Source organism: Oryctolagus cuniculus, chromosome 10, assembly GCF_051225735.1.
Source record: "Oryctolagus cuniculus isolate XC-2025 breed Fujian yellow rabbit chromosome 10, ASM5122573v1, whole genome shotgun sequence".
Taxonomy (NCBI): Eukaryota; Metazoa; Chordata; class Mammalia; order Lagomorpha; family Leporidae; genus Oryctolagus; species Oryctolagus cuniculus.
The window spans coordinates 51,146,862-51,167,490 of NC_142876.1; the positions used below are offsets into that span (position 1 = coordinate 51,146,862).

Here is a 20,629-nt window from a genome sequence, read left to right on the forward strand (position 1 = left end):
GGGGTGGCAGCTTTCCTCAAACTGAACATGGGAGGAATGGGGGAGGGGAGGGAAGGGAATTAAGTAATTTATCTAAGTAATTTGACACATCATTTTTGTATTAAAACAAACACGGATGTGCTATGGAATAAAATGCGAAATGCACATAAATTTTTAAAATGAAAATGACACTTCAAAGAAGTTCAGCATCTGTGGAGGGTGCCCCGGCGGCACCAGGAGATCTCTGCACTTAGACAACTTCACACTTCTCCACCTGAGGGCTGAGTGAGACACCGGAAAACACCTGCCTTTTAAAATCCCTGGCTGCTCTTGACTTGTCAGTTTCTTCAGTTCAGCACACTGAGCACCTACTACATGTCAGACCCTGTGAATACAATTATGATTTGGTTAAATCCCTACTTTGAAGCAGCCCCTAGTTTATAGAGATTAGTGCAAATAACCAGTCATAATACAATATAATAGTTTTTATAATGAAAGTATAAGCAAAGTGTTATGGTATTACAAATAAGGTAGCAATTAACCATTTCAGACAGAACCAAAGAAAAGCTCAAAGTTCAATAATCCGGTTGTTTTTCTTAACTTGTGTATCTTTTTCTTCCATATCTTCTATTATCCACAAATCCTGCCCTAGGCAATCCATTTCTGTGTCAAATGAATTTCCTTTGCATTTGCAGAGTACCAAATGTACATAGAACTTCATGTATTATTTTCATGCCGGGAAATGGTAACAAACACTTTGCTGTGGGTTGGATTTTCTTCTCCCCGAAAAACGGTACACTGAAGTCCTAACTCTCAAGGCCTCAGCATGTGACTTCATGGAGAAACAGGGTCTTTCCAGAGGTAATCAAGTTAAATGAGGCCATCAGAGTGGCCCCAGCCCAATGTGACTGCTCTCTACCTACTAAGAAGGAGACATTTGCACACACACAGAAAGAAGACAGGGTGAAGACACACAGGAAGAAGGTGGCCATATGAATATACTGATGCATCTACAAGCCAAGGAACATGAAGGATTGCCAGCAAACTTCAGAAGCTAGACAAAGACAGGAAGGATTCTCCCCTAGAGCCAGAGAGTGGCTCTGCCAGCACCTTCACTTCCACTGCAGACTCCAGAACTGTGAGACAATAAATTTCTGTTGTTTGAAGCCACCAAAGTTTTGGTACCTGTTATGGCAGCCTTCGAAAACATGGGGCTGGCAGCGGGTTAAAGCCCTGGCCTGACGTGGGCCAGCATCCCATATGGTGCCGGTTCTAGTCCCAGCTGCTCCTCTTCCAATCCAGCTCTCTGCTGTGGTCTGGGAAAGGAGTAGAAGATGGCCCAAATGCTTGGGCCCCTGCACCTGTGTGGGAGACCCAGAAGAAGCTCCTGGCTCCTGGCTTCAGATCGGCGCAGCTCTGGCTGTTGCGGACAATTGGGGAGTGAACCATTGTATGGAAGATCTCTCTCTCTCTCTCTCTCTCTCTCTCTCTCTCTCTCTCTCCCCCCCCCTCTTTCTCTCTTCTCTCTGTGTAACCCTGAATTTCAAATAAATAAATAAATCTTTAAAAAAGAAATAAAACAAATACACATATGTTCTCTCCATTTCAGTGTGCATTTATAGGAAGTCTTCTCTAAAACGAAACCTCACCTTTGTCACCTTGGCAATATGCTGTGCTTGAAGCCAACCTCCAAGTGGATTTCTCTACTGCAGTGGCACTCAAAGCATCACCACAGTGTCAGCAGCAGCAGGGAACTTGCTATAAAGACCCTATACTCCAGGTTCCACCCCAGACCTACTAAAGCTAAACACTGTGTGGGCAAGCTCTCCCAAGGATTCTGGCCCAAGAACCACAGCACTCCTACTGCATGTATTGACGAATTTCCCTTTGCTTCTGAATCCTACTCTGTTCTAAAGTGTTAACACTTGTTGAACCTATCATAGCAATAAAAATAATCTATAGCAATATAAATATTCTATGGCTTTCGAATTATGGTCTCCCAACTCTACAGAGTTTCTTTGGAAAGGCCATTGGTTCTTTTACAGACAAAAGTGTTTTTACAGTGGCAAGTGAAGGTGAGATAGAGGCTGTTGATGTTTTCTTCCACACTTGGCACTGCTGCCTTCCAGACACCCCGAGGCCCATGTCTTCCCTCTTCAGAACATCTACCCTAATTCACAGACTGCCCCTGCCCCATCCAGGCCTATCTATTTCTATAATGTCCCAAGATCCAAAATCCTCTTTCCTTCCTCACTTCAGTAAAATACCCGTTCACTAGCAAGGTTGGTATCAAACTGAATATTTCAAGGAAACAGTTGATATATTTAGAATTAAAATACTAGTGATTAGTGGTCTTCTCTCTTCAGTTGGCCTAAATCACATGGCTTTTTGTAAACGTGCTTTTGTACCCCCAAAGAACTCTATTTGAGAAAGTTTCAAGCACTGTGTCAGAATAGAGTGAAGTTCTTTTGTTTGTTTGTTTTTGTTTTTGATGGTGAGTTTGAGGAGTCATGTGGCCTGTGACCTTTTAATTACAAGTTCACAGAACAAATATTCAGCTAACAGGAGGCCAATCCTGTTTGGCAACTCCCTCCTGTGCCTGGGTCACCAGCCTGCCAACTTGTTGACCTTGAAGAAATGGCATCAAGCCTACTCTTCTACTTTGGCTATATTCCACAATTGATGGGTTTGGGGGTTTGGCTTTTGTGTTTTTAGATTCAGTTTCTTAACAGAAAATTTTAGCTGATTTGGATTCAACTGAAATATTCTGTATGCATACCCTGAGACCCTCAGGCTATGCATACAAATTTAATAAATCAATTTAATAAATTTAATAAATCAAATGAACTCCAAGCTATGTACTAACTATAACATCTCCATGTCTTTGATGGTGGCCCTTTAAATGAAAAATACTTGAAAATGCAGAAATGATACCTCTTTGTTGTATAAATAAAGAAATGATCTAATGAGGGGGGTCAAGGAAGGAAGCCCAGATAGAAAAAAAAGCATTAAATTCATGGCATAAATTTTCTGTGGGAAGGTATTTAGCCTAGTAGTTAAGACACCTGTTGAAAGGCCTGCATCCCAGTGCCTGGGTTGAACTCCTGGTTCCAGGTTCTGACTCCATGTTCTTGCTAATGCAGACTCTGGGAAGCAGAGGTGTTAGCTCAAGTAGTTGGATTCCTGTCATCCATGTGGGAGACTTGAGCTGAGTTCCAGATTCCCTATTTTAGCCCATCCACAGACATTATATACGTTTGGAGGGTAAACCAGCAGATGGGAGCATTATATCTCTTTTTCTCTATGTCTCTTTTCCTCTCAAATAAATAATGAAATTGTTAGAAATCCTTGAAATTAGTCCCCAGTTTCCAATTTCCCAAGATCACTCTGAACCCAAGGCCATGCATTGGAGGGAAAGATAAATTATTTCATGCAGTGTGCGTGAGGTGTTTTACTTCTATCATGGGATAGTTGGGGTTAGTAATTTCAATAAATCAGATACATGCCCATGAAGAGAAACCACAACTCTTGATAAAATTTTAGGAATGACACGTCCTCCATAAAGGATCATTCAAGATTAAATTATGACTAAATTCATTGTCAGACTAACTCCTTGGCCTTAATCCTGAGGAAAAACCAAACTAGCCATCAGAGAAATGGAATTTAGATCATCATATCAGCCAGGATACTGTTTTCAATAATCAAAGAAATTTTTTCTCTATTGTAATTGAAACGTCCATTGAGAAGATGAGTTTCAGGGTCTATTTGACTGAACAAATCAAAAATCTCATTAAGAAAGGATCCAGATTCTTCCTGTCTCTCCACTTTGCCTTTTATTGGTCAGTTAACACCAAACCAAGTGTTTTTCATAGTGACAAAATGGCAGCAGCATGAGCTTGTGCTGTGCCGTAACAGGTAAAGTGGCCTCCCGCAGTGCCGGCATCCCATAAGGGTGCTGGTTCAAGTCCCAGCTGCTCCACTTCTGATCCAGCTCCCTGCTAATGCACCTGGGAAAGCAGCAGAAGATGGTCCAAGTCCTTGGGCTCCTGCTCCTATGTGGAAGACTCAGAAGAAGCTCCTGGCTCCTGGCTTCGGATCAGCTCAGCTTCAGCCATTTCGGCCATTTAAGGGAGTAAACCAGCAGATAGAAGCACGCTGTCTCGCTCTCTCTCTCTCTCTGTCTCTCTCCCTCTGCCTCTCTGTCTCTGCCTTTCAATTAAATAGTTAAATCTTTTTTTTAAATGGCAGCAGCAGTTCCAGAATTCACTCTGATACTCCACAGCAGCTAGAAGAGCAACAGCATTTTCCTTGTGACATCTATCTCAGAGAAGTGAGAAGACTCTTTGAGACTGTCCCAGCAAAACCTTCTTTTATTCACTCATTCACCTTTTATTTGTTGAAATGCACTATGTGCCGACACACTAGGAGTCATTAGAAAGCAAAACAAAATGTTCTGCCCTCATGGACTTCTAGCAGAAGCTTACAATTTGCTGTCTTGTAAAGCTCATTAGAGCTGCCCCCGACGTTTTAGATTCTGGTAACCTCACTACTTTTTGTCTCCCAAGTCTTAAGTGTGGTAACTGCTTTCAGCCCTTGGTGATCTCTGTTTATGCGGTGTCTCTTTTTTTACTCTTTCAACCTTTGAATACTGTAATATCCAATACTCTATTAAATGATAAATAGAGAGTTGTTTAATAGCAAAAATGAACTCATTTTCTGAAGAATTCTTGACTCATATGAGAGGAAATCTCAACAGAGACCTACTTGCTACTAGAAAAAGTGGGCAAGGTACAATGAATCCCAATCACTGTCTGTAATCAGTGGATTATTTATCACCCATGAATGATGAGTTTCAGGGTCTGTTTAACTGAACAAACCAAAAATCTCATTAAGAAATTATCTAGACTCTTCCTGTCTCCCCACTCTTTTATTGGTCAGTCAACATCAACCAAGCCAAGTGTTTTTTCACAGTGGCAAAATGAACCAGAATCTGTTGAGCAAACAGCTGTGAGTCAACAGTAGTAACAGGAACTTGGGACTGATTTCTATAAAGACGGTCCTATCTGGACATAACTGGCAAATCCATCTCTGCCATCTATCTGCATGAATGAATTTGTGTTGAATGGAAGAAATCTTCTAGGATAAACTTTTCTGAATGGGAATCCAGAGACAAAGAAGACACCAGAAGAGAGAAGGAAGAGGGGAGGATCTGCAGGAAGACAACACAGTGAAACTCCTTCTATCTGACCACATGGACTCAATTCATGCCCCACAGAGACCTAGGGAACAAGTCTTCCAGGAGACAGCCAAGGACAACTGACTGGAGCATTCTCTGACTCAGTATGGAACTCAGTGAGCTCCAACTCATTTTCTCTTTGATCCTTCTCTAATTGCACATTCATTCATCCTTATCCTTCCACCGAAACTTCTTGTGAAGGTCATTAATGACCTCTGTGCTACAAAATCCATTGCTGAAATGTCAATTCTTCTCTTTCTTCAATATCAGCACTGCTAGTCCTTTCTGTTCTCTGAAAGCTTATATTTCGGAGACATTCAGTTGCTATGAATGAATGCCAAATAGCTAAAGGAAAACTAATAGTGAAGACAATAATAATTGCCAAGATTATTGAGTATTTACTGTGTGTCAGACACTATTTTAAGCACCTTATGTAGATTATCTCATTTAATCTTCATTGCAATTCTATGAGATGAATACTATTATTATCTTCATTTTACAGATAAGGACTCTCAGGTACAGACAGGTAAAGTAACTTGCCAAAGGTCACATAGATGGTAAGTAGTAGAGCCAGACAGTCTCTACATTTCCATTTATTTGGCCTCAGGAAAATCAAATTCTTTGTCAGAATTTTCAAATTGTCATCCAGATATGTTTTGGTAATTTCTATATCAGGAAGAAAGAGAACTGAATTCAAAGAGGTTGGGTGCTTGGAAAGTTCTCTGTACTACTCTGTTTTCCCCACATTACAATCTTAGCTCAAGTCATGGCTAACCATGGTGTACTGACCCAAAGCCTGAGAACAGAACGCCAGTCACAGGAGCCAGGAGGGGCTGGCAGTCCAGCAGCAAGAGGTCTGCGATGGCCATCCACATTCAGGGCACTGGCCCAGGGTTGGAGCAGAGCAAAAGTAGATGATGCTCTGATCAGAGGCTAATAGAGAAATCTGTTGCTGGGTCTCAGGGACCCAGACACTCAATTGAGGTTCAGGTGAAGAATTCTTATCCCTAAAAAAGGAACTGGCAGGACCAAGAAAAACAGGAGTCCAAGAGAGAAAGATTTTTCAGCAGACTACAAATGTTGAGAATCAGGAGTAATAAACAAAGCACAAAACCATAGGCTCCAGGCAGGCAAGGGACCTATTTACCGTGTTCTATCATATTCCCCTAAACAACTTGGCTCACACCCAAACTAGCCTATGACTTCCAGTTTCCAGTACCAAGCCAAAGGCCTGCCACTAATAGCATGTTCAAGGTCCTATTCAGTGTGTATTGAATGCATAACACACAAGAGGTACACTACTAGGTTCCCTCATGCAAAGCCTAAAGAGCACTGGACTAGGACTCCTGGAATGTACCCTGTCTAAGGAAATGTGGGTATCAAATGTCAGCTTGGGTCTGGATCTGCAATTTGGGGGCTTAGCAAACAGAAGGAACAAAAATGGTAAATCTAGATAGGCAGAGAAATGTCTTCGTATTTTTCTTTCCACACTTTCTCTTATTTCTAATTTCCTATATAATTGTTCATTCCAGTCATACTGCTCACAGACTGAATATATCACCAATTGCTCTCAAAGTCTGATAAAAACTGATGGGATACTCTGATAATTTTTGAATAACCTTAGCAGTGGAATCAATTAAGATCAGAATCAGATTGTTCCCTAAAATTTTCTTTTTTTTCCCCTGGTAAATAAACTTTCTGTATTGATTCCATCCTGACTAAAATGTTACTGACACTTTCTTTACCCTCATTGTAATACTCCATTAAAAAGGCTAAATAATAAAACTAAATGAACTTAATTATCAAAACACAATCAACCAATCAAGAACGGCTCATTAACATGCATACAGAACAACTTCTTACTTTAATGAATACACTGATTTACTATTATCCAAAAGTGGAGAATTGTGCAAAGTTATGAATTAGTTACAGCAAAATATTTCAATACTCCTGAAATATGTTTCATTCCCTGTAGCAATGGTGTATTTCCTTTTTTAAATTGTTTTATCATCCTGTGAAACATCAGATCTGTCTCAATTATTGAATCATTAATTTGAATCATTAAACCCGTGAAGTCCCTTCATCATCAGAGTTCATGTTACGCAATGGATTGCATCTAAACTTTGTGCATATAACTCCATCTTCACTTTTTTTTTTTTCAATAGGCAGAGTGGACAGTAAGAGACAGACAGAAAGGTCTTCCTTTTGCCATTGGTTCACCCTCCAATGGCCGCTGTGGCCGGCGTGCTGCGGCTGGCGTACCATGCTGATCCGATGGCAGGAGCCAGCTGCTTCTCCTGGTCTCCCATGGGGTGCAGGGCCCAAGGACTTGGGCCATCCTCCACTGCACTCCCGGGTCACAGCAGAGAGCTGGCCTGGAAGAGGAGCAACCGGGACAGAATCCGGTGCCCCAACCGGGACTAGAACCCAGTGTGCTGGCACTGCAGGCAGAGGATTAGCCTAGTGAGCCGCGGTGCCGGCCTCCATCTTCACTTTCACCATTTTACCAAAAATATTTCAATTGTAAAGAATGACAAAAGAAGAGAATACACTAAAGAGACTGATTAAAAACCCTGCAGCCTTAAACTCCTAAACTTGAATTGGAAGTAATAGTATAAACTCGGGGCTGGCGCTGTGGTGCAGTGGGTTAACGCCCTGGCCTGAAGCGCCGGCATCCCATATAGATGCCGGTTCGAGACCCAGCTGCTCCACTTCCGATCCAGCTCTCTGCTATGGCCTGGGAAAGCAGTACAAGATGGCCCAAGACCTTGGGCCCCTGCACCCATGTGGGAGACCTGGAAGAAGCTCCTGGCTCCCAGCTTCGGACTGGTGCAGCTCTGGCTGTAGCAGCCAACTGGGGAGTGAATCAGATCTCTCTCTCTGCCTTTCCTCTCTCTGTGTAACTCTGACTTTCAAATAAATAAATAAATCTTTAAAAAAAGTTAAATTAAAAAAAAAATAGTATGAACTCAATATAAGAGCCGGCATTGTGGGGCAGCAGGTTAGACCACTACCTGCAAATGCCAGCATCCCACATGAGTGACAGTTGAAGTCCCGGCTTCTCTGCTCCCAATCTAGCGCCCTGCTGATGAGCCTAGGAAGGCAAAGGAAGGATGGCCCACATGCTTGGGCTCTGCCACCCTTGTGGGAGACACAGATGGAGTTCCAGGCTCCTGACTTCAGACTTGCCCAGTCCTGGCTGTTGTGACCATTTGCAGAGGGAACCAACAGATGGACAATCTCTCTCTTTTTCCCTCTGTCTCTCCCTCTCTGTCTTTAACTCTGCCTTTCAAATAAATAAAACAAATATATAACTTAGTATAAACAAAAAGACTGCAAAAGAAAATTATAAGATAATTAGGAATATGAGTACTGACTGGCTATTTGACATTTATTAAGGAATTATTGTTAATTTTCTTAGATTGACTACAATACTGTGATTGCATTTTTAAAAGCTGTCTTTATTTTTTAGGAAAAACATACAAATAGATTATCAAATAAAATGATATGTCTGAGATTTTAAGTACTGCAGGAAGGTTGAGTGTGTGGCACACCAGTTAATTTGTTACTTGGGATGCTTGTTTTCCATATTGGAGTGTCTGCTTCATATTCTACATCCCATCCAGCTTCCTCTTCTGTGCAACTGAGAGAATGTTAGCTCTGCAGTCTTTAATGTACAAACACCTAAGGAACATTGCCATCTTTCTGTACACTTCTAGAACTTTCCCTCCAGTGCCCTTGAGGTACCAGCAGTCAGCATTCCTTAAGAGAAGTCACTGGGGGCAGACGTTGTGGCGCTGCAGATGAAACCGCCTGCTGTGCCTGCAGCCTCTATTGGAGCACCAGTTCAAGTCCCTGCTGCTCCACCTCCAATCCAGCTCCCTACTAATGCACCTAGGAAGGCAGCAGAAGATGGTCCTAGTGCTTGAATCCCTGCCATCCAAATGGGAGGCCAGGATGTAATTCCTGACTCCTGACTTTAGCCTGGCCTAGCCTCAGCTGTTATGGGCATTTGGAAAGTGAATGGAAGAAATCACTCTCGCTCTCACTCTCGCTCTCTCACTCTTTCACTCTCTTGTACTTTCTCTCCTTCTCTTACTTTGAATTTGAAGTAGATGAAATAAATAAACATTGTTTTAAAACACAAAGAGAAGTCAAAGTCTGGAGCATGTTTCTGAGAGCTAATGTCAGTCACTCTGGATGAAAATAACACAGATTACTTTTTTTTTTTTTTAAGATTTATTTACTTATTTGGAAGTCAGATTTACATAGAGAGAGGAGAGGCAGAGAGAGAGACAGAGAAGTCTTCCATCAGCTAGTTCACTCCCTAGTTGGCCACAACAGTCGGATCTGAGCTGATCCGAAGCCAGGATCCAGGAGCTTCTTCCAGGTCTCCCACATGGGTGCAGGGGTCCAAGGGTTGGGCCATCCTCTACTGCTTTCCCAGGCCACAGCAGAGAGCTGGATCAGAAGTGGAGCAGCCAAGACTCAAACCAGTGCCCACATGAGATGCTGGCACTGCAGGCGGCGGCTTTACCCGCCATGCCACATTGCCAATCCCAAGAGATTACTTCTATTTTATATATTGGTAAACTAATGTTTAGGAAAACTAAAAGAATTTTCCCCCTAAATTTAAAAACTAGTGAGTCACAGAGCCAGATTCAAACCCCAGTCTCACTCAGTTTATTGCCCATGCTCTCCACCATGGTGCACTGGCCTCCTTCAGTCCCAGAAAAACTACTCCAAGCCCAAAGAACATGCTTTCATGTTCTGTCTTTAAAATCATGCCATGGGGCCAGTGCTGTGGTGCAGCGGATTAATGCCCTGGCCTGAAGTGCCGGCATCCCAGATGGATGCCGGTTCTAGTCCCGGCTGCTCCTCTTCCAATCCAGCTCTCTGCTATGGCCTGGGAAACAGTAGAGGATGGCCCAAGTCCTTGGGCCCCTGCACCTATGTGGGAGACCCAGAAGCAGCTCCTGGCTCCTGGCTTCGGATCCATCTGGGAAGTGAGCCAGTGGATGGAATACCTCTCTCTCTCTCTGTCTCTACCTCTCTCTATAACTCTGTCTTTCAAATAAATAAAATAAATCTTTTTTAAAAAATCATGCCACATAGGTATTTGGCCCAGCAGTATGAAGTCTCTTGAGATTCTTGCATCCTATATCAGAGAGCAGGGTTTGTGTCCCACCTCCCAATTCCAGCTTTCTGCTAATGCAGTCCCTGGGAGGCAGCAAGTGATCGCACTAGTGTTTGACTTCCTACTACCCAGGTGGGAGATCAGCATTGAGGCCATTGTGGGCATTTGGGGAATGAACCAGTGGATGGTCTCTCTCTCTCTCTCTCTCTCTCTCTACTCCTTTATTCTCTCTTCTCTCTCCCGCTCTTTTCCTTTCTTCTCTCTTCTCTCTCTCTCTACTCCTTTCTTTTCTCTTTCTCTCTCTTCTTCCCCCTTCTGCTCGCTCTTTCTCAAGTAAATAAATTTAACTTAATAAATAAATAATACAGTTGGAGCATAAATTCCTAGAAGTCAAATGCTTGATCAAGTTTTAAAAATCATGCCCATATACCCTCAGTGAGGACTCAGCTCTGCTGGGAAATGCTGCTACACTTCCCCAAAAAACTATTTCATATCCGCTCAAAAGCCCAGCCACCCCCTCCCATTACCTCTCCACTAATTGTTGACTTTGCCTCATAGTTACTGGGAAAACAAAAGTCAGAAGATGAACATTCTATTGTCACCCCCATGGAAATCCGTGAACCCCTCCATTTCTCTATCAGTGCTTTCTGGCCTCTGTCCCATTACCAAGGAAGACTCCTCTTGTTCATGGACTATACCTAAGCTCCGCTCTAACCTGCTGTCCTTATGGAAGATTCCATCTACAATGATCATGCCTACCCTACACTAAATTAGCCCATCAGCACATAAATATTTTCTCTTCTTGGCACAGATAAGAAGTAAAAATAACAGCACTGCCCTTGCCCACACATCTCCCTCCAGTTACTGCCCCTTTCTCTGCTCTCCTCCATATCAAAACTTGAATAAGCTGGCTTCAGAGTAAGTTTTTATAATGTATTACACAGCATGTGTGTTCATGGTTTATTTTCTAAAAGAGTTATTATTTATTTTAAAAAGGCAGAGTTACAGAGAGAGGGAGAAACAGAGAGAGAAAGAGAGGGAGAGAGAGAGAAAGTCTTCCATCTGCTGGTTCATTCCCCAAATTGCTGCAATGGCTAGAGCTGTACCAGGCTGACTCCAAGAGCTTCCTCTGGGTCTCCCATGTGGGTTCAGGGGCCCAAACACTTGGGCCATCTTACGCTGCTTTCTCAGGTCATTAGCAGGGAGCTGGATTGGAAGTGGAGCAACAAGACTCAAACCAGCACCCACAGGATATTATAGGTGGCAGTTTAACACACTATACCACAACGTCGGACCACATAGTTTAAATAATGTGTATTCCAAAACTATTAAGAGAATAGATTTTATCACCACAAAAAAGTGATAAATAGGTAAGGTGATATATATGTTAATTAACTTGACTTAATCTATCATGTTTTTACACATCAAAACATCACATTGTACCCTGTAAAAATATACAATCACTATTTTTCTGCTATAAATTTTTTAAAATAATAAGGCATATTTTAAAAAAGAGTTGCCTCTAGTGACATCTGCTTCCCCTTTCTCTCCCCTTTTTCTTAATTCTTCGCTTCAAAGAGGTGCCCACTCCCCTCGTAGAATCTGCTAAAGTCAGAGGCTCTAAAGACCTCCATCTTCCCAGTGCCAATGTGTAAGCCTCTTAACCCCCACACCAACCAACAGAGAGGATCCTTTCCCCATCCCTCAGTCTCCACAACACTAGACTCTCCTGCACTGACACGGGATGAGGTTGGGTGTATTCAGAAATACAGAAAGGAAGCCAGGGTGTTGGGAATGCACAGAGAGGTGGGATTAGAGGGAGTAGGACGGCAGGGATTCCAAGCACTGGGGAGACACAGCATCATGTAGCAAGTTGTAAGTGAGGTGAAGCAGCAGGGAGACTTTGCTGGGATTGTAAGCTGGCGGCCTGTGGCTTTCAGCTCCTGGTTTTAAAGGTCCCTCCAGCCATGTGTGAGGAAGGTCGACTGCACGACTGTAAGGCTCAGAGTAAATCCTAAAGACGTGCCTGTGGCTTCAACTGAACTGGGAAGAAGACAGACACCGGTAATCAAAAATATCAGAAGGACAAAAATAGAACCAACGCGTGAAACTCCAGGCAGCAGTTAAAGTGCTCTTGGAAAACACGGGGGAGCGTTTCATTGGGGGGAGCCCAGCCCCCTCCCAGCAAACCCAAGAAATTGTCAGATGAGGAAGGCTCCTGCCAAGGTAAGGCCACGGAGCCGATGAGCTCCTCGAAGGGCAGACACGCCGCCTGCTGCCGCCCTGGCGGTTCCCATCGGGCGATGCTCGCAGCAGGGAGAGCTTGGCTCATTCTCACCGTAGTATCTGTTCACATTGCTCTTCAGGCCGTGGCGGGACGCTCCAGAAGCTGATGTGCTACGACACAGTTACCTGAGCTGTGCCTCACTAGATGGAGCGGTAGAGGCTGAGCCGGGAACCCACTTGGCACTACCCCAACTCTGCCCCCGATTCTGTTCATCTGCCGATCTTTCTTGTGGTTGTCATCAGAGGCGCGGAGTTTTATGTCCTGGTCAATTTCCAAATGACAGCTTTTGGTGTCAAAGTGATCAAGGAGGGCTGCCTTCCCCTCCCCCAGTGACAGTGCCAGGCAATCACAGGAAATTGATCATGTTGGATAAACTCACCTGATCCTAAAAATGATATTGGCTTCATGCTGCAGGGCAGGGCAAAAACAACTGAAAAATAATTGCCAGTACACCCCAGAGGGAAATTCTTTCCCTTCCCCAAATTTGACAATCAATCTAACCCAGGACACACGACTAAAAATCACAGCTGTAAAGCACTTAATTCCATTTACACACCAAACCTCCATAGCAATTTGGGGTCATTTTGTCTGGGTTTTTATTTTTCTTCATGAAAGACTCTTTTTACAAGAGCAGCAAAGACATATAATACTGAAATATTGAATTAAAAATACTATAATATTAAAGATTTATAATACAACCACATTAGAATAAGCACATGCTGATGTGTGTTCCTATCAATCCTATTTAGATTCACTCATCTTTAGCTATGTTTACATCATTCTCTCTCAATATTTTTAAAGATTTTATTTATTTGAAAGTCAAATTACAGAGAGAGAGGGAGAGACCGAGAGAGAGGGATCTTCCATCTACTAGTTCATTCCCCAAATGCCCATAACAGTCAGGGCTGGACCAGGCCGAAGCCAGGAGCTTCTTCTTCTGGGTCTCTCATGTGACTGCAGGGGCCCAAGCACTTGGGCCATCCTCCTCTGCTTTTCCAGGTGCATTAGCAGGGAGCTGAATTGGAAGCGGAGCAGCCAGGACTCGAACCAGTGCCCATATAGGATGCCAGCACTGCAGACAGCAGCTAACCCACTGTGCCACAGCACTGGCCCCTCTCTCTCAATTTTTAATAGATTTATTTATAATTTAAAAGGCAGAATGTCAGGGAGAAAGAAACAGGGAGAGGTCCTCTATCCTCTCGTTCACTCCCCATATGGCCACAACAGGTGGGTCTGGGCCAGGCTGAATCCAGGAGCCATAAATTCCATCGTGGTCTCCTACATGCGGGGCAGGGGCCCAAGTATTTGGGTCAGTTTCTATTACCTTCCCAGGTGCATTTGTAGGAAGCTGGACCAGAAATGAAGCAGCCAGGACTTGAACTGGCACTACAAATGGACTGGCAGCATCACACGTGGTGGCTTAATCCACTGTACCATGACGCCATCTCCCTTCTCAATTTTCAAAACATTAAACAAGTTGAAGTTAAATGTATCTTAGGCTGTTTTCCATTGCCATATCTGAAAACCACAGCTTGGGTGATTTACAAAGAACAGACGCTCGTGTGACTCAAGATTGTGGGTGCTGAGAAATCCAAAGGCAGGGTGGTGGCATCTGATGATGGCTTTCTTCCTGTGATAACACCAAACAAAGCAACACAGACTGATGTGAAGGCAAGCATGTGTCAGCTCAGGTCTCTCTTCCTCTTCTTACAAGATCACCTGTTGGACCGGCCCCACAGTTCACTTGGCTAATCCTCCGTCTGCGGTGCCAGTACCCCGAGTTCTAGTCCCGGTTGGGGTGCCGGAACCTGTCCTAGTTGCTCCTCTTTCAGTCCAGCTCTCTGCTCTGGCCCAGGAGTACAGTGGAGGATGGCCCAAGTGCTTGGGCCCTGCACCCACATGGGAGACCAAGAGGAAGCACCTGGCTCCTGGCTTCGGATCGGCGCAGCGCGCTAGCCATAGCGGTCATTTGAGGGGTGAACCAATGGAAAAGGAAGACGTTTCTCTCTGTCTCTCTCTCTCACTGTCTAACTCTGCCTGTCAAAAAAAAAAAAAAAAAAAAAAGAAACACCTGTTGGGGCTGGTGCTATGGTGTAGAGGATTAAGCCTCTGCCTGCAGCACTGGCATCCCATATGGGTACTGGTTTGTGTCCTGGCTGCTCCACTTTCAATCCAGCCCCCTGCTAATGGCCTGGGAAAAGCAGCAGAAGTGGGAAACCCAGATGAAGCTTCTGGCTCCTGGCTTTGGTCCGGCCCAGACTTGCCCATTGCTGCCATTTGGAGAGTGAACCAGCAGATGAAAGATCTCTCTCTCCTCTCCCTCTCTCTTTCTCTCTCAATCTGCCTTTCAATTAAATAAATCTAAAAAATAAATAGACACATGTCCAATCATAACAGTCCTACCTAGTGACCTTATCTAACACTTAAAAGCCCTACCTCCAAATATCAAATGAATTTGAGGATTAAGTTTCCCGAACGTGAAACTTGAGGAACACATTCCAACTGCAGCAAAGTGGCTCACTGCAAGGTCCTTTTCCACTTAATCTGAGTTCAGTGTGGTAGCTATCTTCAGAAAGCATACCACATTGTACGATACTGTAGTCTTTCACCTACAGAAAATCTCTAGAATGGGCTTACTCACCTCTGCAGAAGTAAGGTGTCCAAGATGACCCATCTGATTCAGAGAGACTTCCTATGACCAGGAAAAGTAGTTTGCATTCCCTTACAGTTAATCTCCAGATGCAACCAAGCTTTCTCACCCTCGCATGCCTTGAATTAGAGAAGTACAGGGGAAGGCACTTTGCCTCTCTCCATTAGTAAGAGTGTGCATGGTGAAGTACGGCTCTGTAGTGTGTGCTGCCCTTTTGAAGATCTTGAACTAATCATGGCATGCCTGCTCATTACTGAGAGCACCCAACCTTCTATAGCAAAATGACCTGGTGCTGACTTGTACATTACTGTGAGTATGTTCAATTTGTATTTTCTTCCCACTGAAGTCTCTGTTCTCTCCCCAAGCCCTCGCTCACCATGCCTCCCCCACAGAGCCACCCACCATGCCAGTTTGCCTCCATATATCCTGCCTTGGTTATTCCAAGTAGGAAAACAGCCTTGATTAGTGTGCAAGAAACCAAACTATTTGGAAAAGAAAACCAGAGCCCTAGCAAATAAACCAGGATCAAATTCCAGAACTGCGTTTCCTGAACTCCTCATCATTGTAATAGCTGGAAAGAGATTCAGTAGCCAACAAACATACAGGAAACTCTAAAAGTGCTCAGCGAGAAAGTGAAGTGAAAAAAAAACAAGGGGAACATCCAAGGACAAACGTCAAGCTTGCCCTCTGTCCCCCAGTGACAGCATCTTACTGTAAGCAGCTGTGTCAACAGCATTTCCCATCCACAAAACACAGTCTTTTTGTATACTGATGTATCGACCTATTCACCTGTTTACCGACAAGATGACTGTCTTTGTTTTTCTTCACAGCTAGTTCTGAAAGTATCAAAAGCCATAAAACTTAGAAAATAAAAACTGAAAATGGAAATTTTGTGGTGTGCATGTTTTCTCACCTTTTTAGAGGGCTGAATGGCAAGCCTTTTTGGTAAATCTGAGATTCAATCTACATGGATATAGGGTGGCCCAAAGTCCTAGGGTGGAGGAGTTGCACGTCAGCCAGGCAGGCAGCGTGGCTCAGATGGGATTCTAGCCCCACTGTGGACCTGCCTCCATGTTTCTCTAGGCAGGCGGCATACTTCCTTTGCATCTCAGTCTTGTCAACTTTTTTTTTTTTTTTTGACAGCCAGAGTGGACAGAGAGAGAGAGAGACAGAGAGAAAGGTCTTCCTTTTGCCGTTGGTTCACCCCCCAATGGCCGCTGCGGCCAGCGCACCACGCTGATCTGGTGGCAGGAGCCAGGTGCTTATCCTGGTCTCCCATGGTGCAGGGCCCAAGCACTTGGGCCATCCTCCACTGCACTCCTGGGCCATAGCAGAGAGCTGGCTTGGAAGAGGAGCAACCGGGACAGAATCCAGCACCCCGACAGGGACTAGAACCCGGTGTGCTGGCACCGCAGGTGGAGGATTAGCCTAGTGAGCCGCGGCACCAGCCAGTCTTGTCAACTTTCAATGGGCCCATAATAACCATCAAAACACCATTGTGAGAATTTAGTGAAATAATCTATATAAAGCAACTGGCGCTGTTCCTGGCACATTTTACCTGATCAGTAGATAACAAAGTTTGTTCCTGCCTTTACCTCTAGTTAGACTCCTAGAGATATACATCAGCTAGGTTCATAAAGTTTCTGAGAAGTCCATTTCAACATCTTAGTATGATGTCTAACAGACTTGAACATAACTATGGGGTGCTTTCCCCTTATGCTAGATGCCACTGTGCATCTTCCCTTGCCTTTTGGAGGATTAAAGCCAACATGTTATACCACCCTGTGCAGTAGCCAGCAGCCACATCTGACTCTTGAACACTTGAAAAGTGACTTGTTCAACTTGGGGTGTGCTGGAAGCGTAATACATAGCATATTTCAAAGTCTTAGTACAAACAAATGCACAATGTCTCATTTGTCTTTACAGAGAACAGAATTTATTATTGGTTATATGATTAAGGAGAGGGCAGAAGAGTGGAAGTCCTCATGCATGAAGGGCTCACACTTGCCCATGGGACCACAATTGGGGATGTTTTTGACCCCATAGCCATCTGGTATGAGCTGCTTCTCAGCCACAATGTCCTCAAATTCATCCACATTAAACTTGGTAAAGACCCACTTCTTTGACATGTGGATCCTCTGGCAGCCAAAGAACTTGAACTTGGCCCTGCAAAAGGCCCCCACCACATTTTCCTTGCTATGTAGCTTGATGTCTTGGCCAATGTGACCCCTGGCCAAAGGCACCCCGCATAACTGCCTGGAGGCCAGATTAGGAAGAGCATGCAGTCAGAGGCATGAATGTCCACTGGAAAAGGCTGTCTCTAAAGGTCCCTTAGGCAAACCACATGAGCAATAGGTTGCATACAGGACCAAGTTCCATATAGGAGCCTGCTGTCTGCAGTCATGGCACACTACGCTCCTTGACTGCATTTTTAAATGATAATATTTTCTATATAGTGGGCTCAATAAATATCTATTATTAAAATTAACTTCACCCATATCCTTTTTTTTCTTTTTGCCTTTTTAATGAGGCTACAGGAAAATTTCAAAGTGTGTATGCAGTACGTGTGATTTTCTATCAGAAAATGCTAAAGGGCAAAAACCCAGAGACATCCCAAACTCATCATAAAAAGTAACATGTTAGCCACATTCACCAACACCTTGAGGCCAAATCCAGAGAATTCAGAGCCTACACACTCACTTAGCTCAGTATTCCTGGTGCTTTACATCGGACACAGTTGGCCACTCCCCTTCAATCCCTTTTGTTCCTGGCAACAATGAGTGAACTACGCTACAAAAAGAGGGTCTATAGCATTGCTGTCCATCTGGATGAACCATGCGTTATGTGCCCAATAGCCACAAATGGTTAAGGACTCATGTGCTGACAGCTCAGCTCCAAAATATGAACCCCCTATTTTTCAAGATTATTTTATTATTTATTTGAAAGTCAGGGTGACAGAGAGAGAGAAAAAGAGATCTTCCATATGCTGGTTCACTTCCCAAATGGCCACAACTGCTGGGGCTGGGCCAGTTGAAGCAAGGAGCCTGGATCTCCATCCAGGTCTCTCACATGAGTGGAAGGGGCCCAAGCACTAGGACAATCTTCTGCTGCCTCCCTAGCCACATTAGCAGGGAGCTGGATTGGAAGCAGAGGAGCTGCGACTCACACTGGTGTTCTGATATGAGAAGCAAGAGCTGTAGGCAGCTGCTTAACACACTGCACCACAACACTTCTCCCCTCCCCCGCCCCTACGGCTTCTTGAGCATAATAAGAAAGTTCCCCTTGGTGAAAGAGGGATGCATTTTCAAAACAACGCAAATAAATCATCCCTAAAAGAACCAAGCTCAAGCCATTCCCCAAATCTTAACCCAACTCTAGATTTTTGTCCAGTAAGATTATAATAATCACTTTCCAATAATAGTCTCCACTTCTTAATTTAGAATTGGCCTAGCAATCAGAAGTGTTCATCCTAATGTAGGCTTACAGAAGAGTCCAATTTACAGAAAAAGACAAAACAATGTAAGTTCCCATTTGCTACTAGTTGCCAGGTGTTGCATTTTGAACTTTGAAGATATCAGACACATAGCTTGACTAATTGCAAATAGGGTATGGAATACAGCAACACAGTAAAAGTTGGCCAGGTAAGGAGTCTGGAACTTTTCTTTTTTTCATTTTAGGATGTAGCTGTTATTCCTGCATTTCAATGCATGGCAATATTTTTGTTTTTGTTTTGTTTTGTTTTGTTTTATGAAACACCATTCAGTGTGCATCTCCCATTTCTGAGGCCCCATGAGCAGAGTAGTTCTATGTATGAAATGGTGTGTAATCTACATACCCATCACAGTTTATTTTACACTGAAGATTGTATATTAGTATTTATTTTGTTTTTTAATATTTATCTGAATGGGGGTTTATTCATCAAATGCCAGCAACAGCCGGGAGTAGGCCAGGCTGAAGCCAGGAGCCTAACCCTACCAAGGTCTCCCAAACACTTGAGCCATCATCTGCTACAGGAAACTGGATCAGAAGCAGAGGTGGAAGTCAAACCAGGAATTTTGGTATGAGCTTAATCCATTGCAGCACAACACCCACTCCTATACATAATTTGTAAAATCCTGGGAAAATAAAAATTAATCCTTTCCACAGATAATTCTTACATTTAAATCTTGCAAGAGCATTGATTGTTAATGACTCTGGGACAAGTGCAATTTGAGATTTTGTCCCAAAGACAGAAGGTTCAAGTGGAGCTAGTGCCAGTGAAGAATGAAGGTGCTATAGCCAGTGGGCCATTGTGTTGTGCTCTGAGGACTAACTTTAGCTCTCCTCATTCTTGGATTTGACCAAATATATTTTTGAAAGATTTATTTATTTATTTGAAAGTCAGAGTTACACACACAGAGAGAGAAGGAGAGGCAGAGAAAGAGAGGTCTTCCATCCGCTGGCTCACTCCCCAATTAGGCGCAACGGCCAGAGCGGTGCTGATCCGAAGCCAGGAGCCAGGAGCCAGGAGCCTCTTCCTAGTCTCCCATGAGGGTGCAGGGCCCCAAGGACTTGGGCCATCTTCCACTGCTTTCCCAGGCCATAGCAGAGAGCTGGATCGGAAGTGGAGCAGCCAGGACTTGAACTGACACCCATATGGGATGCCGGCACTGCAGGCAGCAGTCTTACCACTACACCACAGTGCCGACCCCAACCAAATATCTTAAATTGATTCATCCACTTTATAAAATGTGTTCCCTTTTTTAAAAAACCTGCATTCTTTTTAAGATTTGATATTTAGGGGCCAGTGCTGTGGGGTAGTGGATACAGCTGCTGCCTGCTGCGCTGGAATCACATATGGGCACTGGTTTGTGTCCTGGCTGCTCCTCTTCTGATCCAGCTCTCTGCTATGACCTGGGGAAGCAGTGGAAGATGGCCCAAATTCTGGGGCCCCTGCACCTGTGTGGGAGACTTGGAAGAAGCTCCTGGCTCCAGCCATTGCAGCCATCTGGGGAGTGAACCAGCAGATGGAAGACCTTTCTTTCTATGCTCCCCTTCTCTCTGTAACACTGCCTCTCAAATATATAAACATAGAATCTTTTTTAAAAGATTTATTCATTTATTTATTTATTTGAGAGGCAGCGTTACAGAGAGACAGAGAGAGGTCTTTCGTCCACTGGTTCACTCCCCAGATGGCCACAACAGCCAGAGCTGCACCAATCTGAAGCCAAGAGCTTCTCCCAGGTCTCCCACACGGGTGGGGCCCAAGCATTTGGGCCATCTTCTACTGCTGTCACAGGAACATTAGCAGAGAGCTGGATCATAAGAGCGGCCAAGACATGAACCGGCACCCGTATGGGA

At 44.0% G+C, this 20,629-nt stretch overlaps 1 pseudogene; it reads right to left on the minus strand.

The window, feature by feature from the left end:
* Positions 1–17,601: 17,601 nt before the first annotated feature.
* On the minus strand, positions 17,602–17,718 carry LOC127492553 (small nucleolar RNA SNORA70; annotated as a pseudogene).
* Between the last annotated feature and the right edge of the window lie 2,911 nt (positions 17,719–20,629).